This window comes from Panthera tigris, chromosome B4, assembly GCF_018350195.1.
Source record: "Panthera tigris isolate Pti1 chromosome B4, P.tigris_Pti1_mat1.1, whole genome shotgun sequence".
Taxonomy (NCBI): Eukaryota; Metazoa; Chordata; class Mammalia; order Carnivora; family Felidae; genus Panthera; species Panthera tigris.
Window position 1 is genome coordinate 140,825,350 of NC_056666.1, and position 7,198 is coordinate 140,832,547.

A 7,198-nucleotide genomic window follows, 5' to 3' on the forward strand; every position below is an offset into this window, starting at 1 on the left:
CACACCCCTTAGCTGCTAGGAAGGCAGCTATGCTCAATACTATACAACCAATGCTTCCTTAGCTGCTAGAAATGTAAAATGGTACATTCTCTCTGGAAACAGTTTGTCATTTCTTCAAAAAAATTAAACATAGAATTATATTACCCAGGAATTTCACTCCTAGGTATATACCCAGATTACTTGAATGGGGATCCAAACAGATACTTGAACACCAGCACTATTTACAATAGCCGAAAAGTGGAAACAGCCCAGGTGTCCATCAACAGATGAATGAATAAACGAAATGTTGTGTATATGTACAATGGAATACCATGCAGCCATGAAAAGGAATGAAGTTCTGACACATGGTACTATATGGATGATCCTTGAAAATACTTTAAGTGAAATAGGCCAGATACAAGAGGACAAATATTGCATGATTCCCCTTATGTGAGGTAGCTAGAATAGGAAATTCACAGTGACAGAAAGTAGAGTAGAGGTTACCAGTGCCCAGGAGTGGGTGGGATGGGGAGCAATTGCTTAATAGAGTTTCTACTTGAGGTCATGAAAAAGTTCTGGAATGGACAGTGGTGGTAGTCACACAACTTTGTATATGTTCTTAATGCCATTGAAAAATTTTTTCATGTTTATCAATTTTTGAGAGAGAGTGCAAGCGAGGGAGGGACGGGGTGGGGGGTGGGGACAGAGGATCTGAAGCAGGCTCTGTGCTGCTAGCAGTGAGCCTGATGCAGGGCTCGAACTCACAAATCATGAGATCGTGACTGAGCCAAAGTCAGTTGCTCAACCAACTGAGCCACTCAGGGGCCCCTTAATGCCACTGAATTGTACACTTAAAAATAGTTAAATGCTAACTTTATGTTACTGTATTTATATTTTACTACAAAAGTGAAGAAATTTACACTACAAAAAATCAACTAAATACAAAAGAACTCAGCAGTGGAGAAAAGGAGGGACAGAAAAGTAGAAGAAAGGTTTGTTATAGGTGTTGTCCCCTGCACTGTGCGCCAACACATGAGACTGGCCAAGTTCTGCTGGTGGAGCTGGGCTGCTCCAGACACAGGTCAGGCAAGCTGCTCCAAGTAGCTAGGCATCAACAGAGTTAATTTTCCTGAGTGAGTAGTAATCTTGCAGTTTATGCATCCACTGTGATTGAGCCAGTGTTGGAAGAAGCGGCATCCATGGATGGTGGTGAGCAGAGGATAGCACCCAGAATGCAAGAATAGGAAAACTCTTTGAAAATGATGCCAAGAATACCCTCAAAGTGGACTTCCCTGGGAAATCTTCAATATGTCCGCTTCAGATTGGAAAAAGGACTTTGATTTTTAGGTCACTTATTTCAGCAATTTAAGGTGATATTGAGTAAGCTAAGAAACAACTAAGTTTACTGGAACATTTGAAACTCAAAGAAGACGATGTCTTCCAGGTTCCTAAAAGCAAACTAAAGAATGACCTCTGGTGAGAAATCATCTATTTTATTCATTCACTGCTCATAACTATGCAACCTCACTTTGGTTATATTCCTAAAGCTGTGAATTGTTTTAATGTAGTTACCATATTATGCTTTAATTATTAAGTTAAACCCATCATGTGACAGTACTAAAAAGAGTCATCTTAAAAAATCAAGATTTTTAAAAGTGTTATGTTAATTAAAAACTCTTCCAAAGCTTTGTAAAATATATAACTAGAAAAGTCTTAAAACTGTTGGAAATAAAACCTACATAAGTATGGGTAAAAAGGCTAATAGTTATTAATTTGAGTTGAGAACTGTAATTCTCACGATAAAATCCAGCACGTGTATAGCACGTGCTGTGAAACAGAGAAGGCTTATCAAAGCTAATGCACTGAATAGAGGTTTCAGGTTTATTATAAACCTAAGAGGAAAAATCCAGACTTTATATGTTTTTTTTCATTTTTTTAAAAATTTAAATTCAAGTTAGTTAACATACAGTGTTGTCGTGCCTTCAGGAGTAGAACCCAGTGATTTATCTTTTACGTGACACCCAGTACTCATCCCATCAAGTGTCTTCCTTAATGCCCACCACCCATTTAACCCACCCCCCACCTCCCGACTCCAGCAACCCTGCTTGTTCTCTGTATTTAAGAGTCTCTTATGGTTTACCGCCCTCTGTGTTTTTATCTTATTTTTCCTTCCCTTCCCCTATGTTCATCTGTTGTGTTTCTCAAATTCCACATGAGTGAAATCATATGGTATCTGTCTTTCTCTGAATGACTTATGTCACTTAGCATAAGACACTTTAGTTTGCACATAATTGCAAATGGCAAGATTTCATTCTTTTTCATCACTGAGTAGTATTCCATTGTGTATATGTATACATACCACATCTTCTTTATCCATTCATCAGTTGATGGAAATTTGGGCTCTTTCCATAAGTTGGCTATTGTTGAAAGTGCTGCTATAAACATAAATTCAAAATGGATGAAAGACCTAAATGTGAGACAGGAAACCATCAAAATCCTACAGGAGAAAACAGGCAGCAACCTCTTTGACCTCAGCCACAGCAACTTCTTATTGGACATGTCTCAAGAGGCAAGGGAAATAAAAGCAAAAATGAAATATTGGTACCTTATCAACATAAAAATCTTCTGCATGATGAAGGAAACAATCAGCAAAACTAAAAGGCAACCAATGGAATAGGAGAAGATATTTGCAAATGACACATCGGATAAAGGGTTAGTATCCAAAATCTGTAAAGAACTTTCCAAACTCAACAAACAAAAAACAAATAATCCAGTGAAGAAATGGGCAGAAGACATGAATAGACATTTTCGCAGAGAAGACATCCAGATGGCTAACAGACACATGAAAAGATGCTCAACATCACTTATCATCATGGAAATACAAATCAAAGCCACAATAAGATACATCCTCCCACCTGTCAGAATGGCTAAAATTAACAACTCAGACTTTGTGTTTTTTTAATGTTTATTTTTGAGAGAGAGAGAGAGAGAGAGAGAGAGAGAGAGAGAGAGAGGTGGGAGGGGGGAGGGGCAGAGAAAGAGGGGCACACGGAATCTGAAGCAGGCTCCAGGTTCCTAGCTGTCAGCACAGAGCCCAATGTGGGGCTCAAACCCACAAGCTGCGGAGATCATAACCTGAGCGGAAGTTGGATGCTTAACCGACTGAGCCACCCAGGTACCCCTTTTTTGTTCATTTTTTTAAGACAAAGTAAAATGAGTGTTTTTTTCTATAAGTCTCATTTTTGGGTTGGGTAACACTTTTCATTCCTTTGTCAGAGTACATATTTTTATTCGTCAACATTTTTCTTGACTTAGGTTCTTCTTTCCTTTATTTTTTGATTCTTTCCTTTAATGACTGTGTCAGTTTTTTTCCCCCCCATGTAGAATATTTTACAACTATATTTACAGGACATTGAATCTTTGATACCATTTCATACTTTCACTGTATTAACATGATTATCATGCATATCTGTATTGTAGTTTTAGAGAAAAACCTTTGTTGTTAGGTTTCTTCAAGGTTTAAATAATACATAGCAGTTCACTTATATATCCAGTTTCTCAAAGAACACAGAATGCTTCTTTTGTCCCTGGGAAAACTATTTAAGAGCCAATTAAATTCTGAAATATTTAGAACGTTATTTATTTTAATGTAATCATATGTTCCTAAGCAAGTCTGAGCTGTTATAGGTGTGTATGCACTATAATTTATTGATCGTTTAAGGAGAGGTTGTGCCTTGGAGGAAAGGCATAATAAACTTATAGTTAAATAATCTTCATACTAATACATTTTTCTTTGACTATACGATTTTTGATTCCTTGAGTCTTTTTGTTTGCATGGGCAGAAATTTGAGATCATTGCATATTTAGGAAGCTAAGGTCACAGATTGCTTTGGGCTCCTCAAACAGCTGATTGCATCAGTGTTCACCTCAGTGACAGATCTGGTGGGCATGTTGGAGGGAAGGCATATACAGAAGATAACTTTAAAGATGGCATTATAAATCAGTTTCCCTAATTTACATAAATTAGAGCTGATTGCAATAAAGATATTTACAAAAGTATATAGGAAAATATCAAAAAGTGATGTTGGAGAAGTGGGGGAACACGGATAAATGCAGCTGGATTGTATTTTCCTTCTTGGTGTAGGAATTTGTGGTAAACAAAGTAGTGTGTGGCAGTTTCACTTCTTTGTTAAAATATTCAGAAATCCTGTACTTGAAAGAAAGATGCCTCAATTGTCAGTCGCTTTATGAGGTGAAGATTAAAAATAAACATGAATAGTGTAAAGACAAATTTGGTTTGGTTTGTTTGAATAGCTTGCTGCTGATTATGTCCTCATTAACTGCCTGGAAGTTCTTTGCTGTGTTATTTTGTTGTCACCTTCCATGACTCTTACAATGTGCCGTTAGGGGTTAGGTCATTGTAGGTCATTGTGCCTATGTTTGAAAATTTCCATGTTAAGTATTAAAGTACTATAAGAAATTACAGTAGCACCATTTTGATTAGTCCAAATGTTTTCAAGGTTTGGAATAAATCTTGACTAAAGACAGATAGAACACAACAAACAGGAAATGCATGAAGTCAGTCCTTCCTTATTAGTAATTACTTCTAATGTAAAGGAACTGATCTCTCCAATTAAAGGCAGAGCTTGGCTGACTGGCTTAAACGACAAGATCTGGCTATATGCTGTCTACAGGAGCTTCACTTTAGACCCAGTGACACAAACAGGTTTAAAGTGAAAGGCTGGAAAAGATAGTCCATACAAATAGCAAGTGGTGGAGAGATGGTGCGGCCATATTAATATCAGACAAAATGGGTTATAAGTGCAAGCAGTTGAAACTGTTGTAAGAGACAAAGAAGGGCATTAGGCATTGAAAAAAGGGTCAATTCATCAAGAAGATAATTAGAAACATAAAGGATAAATACAGATACTCTAAAAAACATATATGCATATATGCACCAAACAACAGAGCCCCCAAATAATGAGGCAAACATTAACATAATTGAAGGGAAAAACAAACAGTGCTACAAAAGTATCATTTGAAGGCATCAGCATTCCACTGTCAATAGTGTACAGAACATGTAGACAGGAAGTCTATAAGGACATGCAGGACTTTAACCACACTGCTCATCAACTACACGTAATAGACATATATAGCACACTCTACCCAATAGCAGCAGAATACACATTATTCTCAAGCCCACATGGGACATTCCTTAGGACAGATCATGGTTTAGGCCACAAACAACTGTCAATAAATTTAAAAGGACTGAAATCATACAAAGGATCCTCTCTGACTACAGTGGCTGAAGCAGAAATCAACAACAAAAGAAAAATTGGGAAAGAAATTCACAAATATGTGGAAATTAAAGAAATGCTCTTAAAAAAACAATAGATCAAAGACTACATCACAGAGAATACAGAAGATACTTAGATACTTAGAGACAAATGAAAATGAAAACACAACATACAAAAACTTATGGCATGCAGCAAAGGCAGTGCTCAGAGGGAAATTTATAGCAATAAATGTCTGTTAAGAAAGAAGAAAGATCTCAAATAAGTAACCTAACTTTATACTTTTAGGGAGTGGAAAAAGAAGAGCAAACTGAACCAAAGCTAGCAGAAGAAATATAGAGAATAGAGAAGCCACAGAGGGGCACCCAGGTGGCTCAGTCAGTTAAGTGACTGACTCTTGATTTCAACTCAGGTAATGATTTCAGCGTTCATGAGATCAAGCCCTGAGTCAGACTCCATGCTGAGCCTGCTTTGGATTCTCTTTCTCCCTCTCTCTCTCCCTCCCCTGCTTGCACTCTCTCTCAAAATAAGTAAGCATGAGAAAAAGAAAGAAAGAAAGAAAGAAAGAAAGAAAGAAAGAAAGAAAGAAAGAAAAACAGGAGTAATTACACCAGAAGTTAGTTTGAATAGATCAACAAAATTGACAAAATTTTAGCTATAATGACAAAGAAAAATGAGAAAAGGTGAAAATAACTAAAATAAAAAATGAGAGTTGTATCATTAAGACTAATTATACAGAAATAAAAAAATAGGAAAATCTATAAATAAGTACATCTTCCAAATTATGTAACCTAGATAAAATAAACAAATTCTTAGAAAAACACAAATTACCAAACTGATTCAACAAGAAATAGAAGAAATTGAAAGTTTGAACAGACCTACAAAGAGCAATGATTACATTAGTTTGGAAAAAGAGAGAGAGAGAGAAAAAAAGACCTTCTAGGAAAGAAAAGTTCAGAACCAGATGCCTTCACTGGTGAATTCTGAGCAATAGGTCAAAGACTTGATCTATTGAATTCTGAGCAATAGATCAAACATTTAAAGAAGAATTAACACCCATCCTCCCAAACTATTCCAAAAAACAGAAGAGCAGCCATTTCCTAACTCATTCTAAGAGGGTAGCATTATTTTGATATCAAAGCTACAGTGCAAGCAAAGAAAATTACCATCAAATATCCCTAAAATCCCTTAAGAATTTACCTAAAAGAACTCTAAAATCCCTTAAGAATACAGATGCAAAAACCTTTTGCAAAAGACTAGCATATTCAATATCATATTAAAAGGATTATATGCCATCAACAAATGGGTTTATTACAGGAATGCAAGGGTGGTACAATATGCAAAACTCAATCAATGTAATATATGACATTGATAGAATGAAGTGGATAAACACACAGTTATGTCATTTGATGTAGGAAAAGCATTTGCCAAATTTCAAGTCTTTGATAATAAACACACTCAGAAAATTAGGAACAGAAGGGAGCTTCTACGACGTGATAAAGGTCATATGAAAAACCCATAGCTAACATCATACTCAACAGTGAAAAACTGAATACTTTCCCCCTAAGATCAGGAATGAGGCAAAGATGCCTGCTTTCACACTTTAATATGATATTGGAAGTTCTAGTCAGAGCACTTAGGCAAGAAAAGGAAACAAAAGGCTTCTAAATTAGAAAGGAATCAATAAAACTTTTTCAGTATGCATATATGATTCTATTTGTAGAAAATGTACAAGTATCCACAGAAAACTACTAGAGTTAATAAAATAATTCAGCAAGGTTTCAGGGTACAAGATCAACACACATAAATGATCTGTGTTTCTATAACCAGCAATGAGCAATCAAAAAAGGAAATAGCTTCCACAGAATATCTGGAAATAAATGTAAACAAGAAGTGAAAGATTTTTACATGAGAACTACAAACAC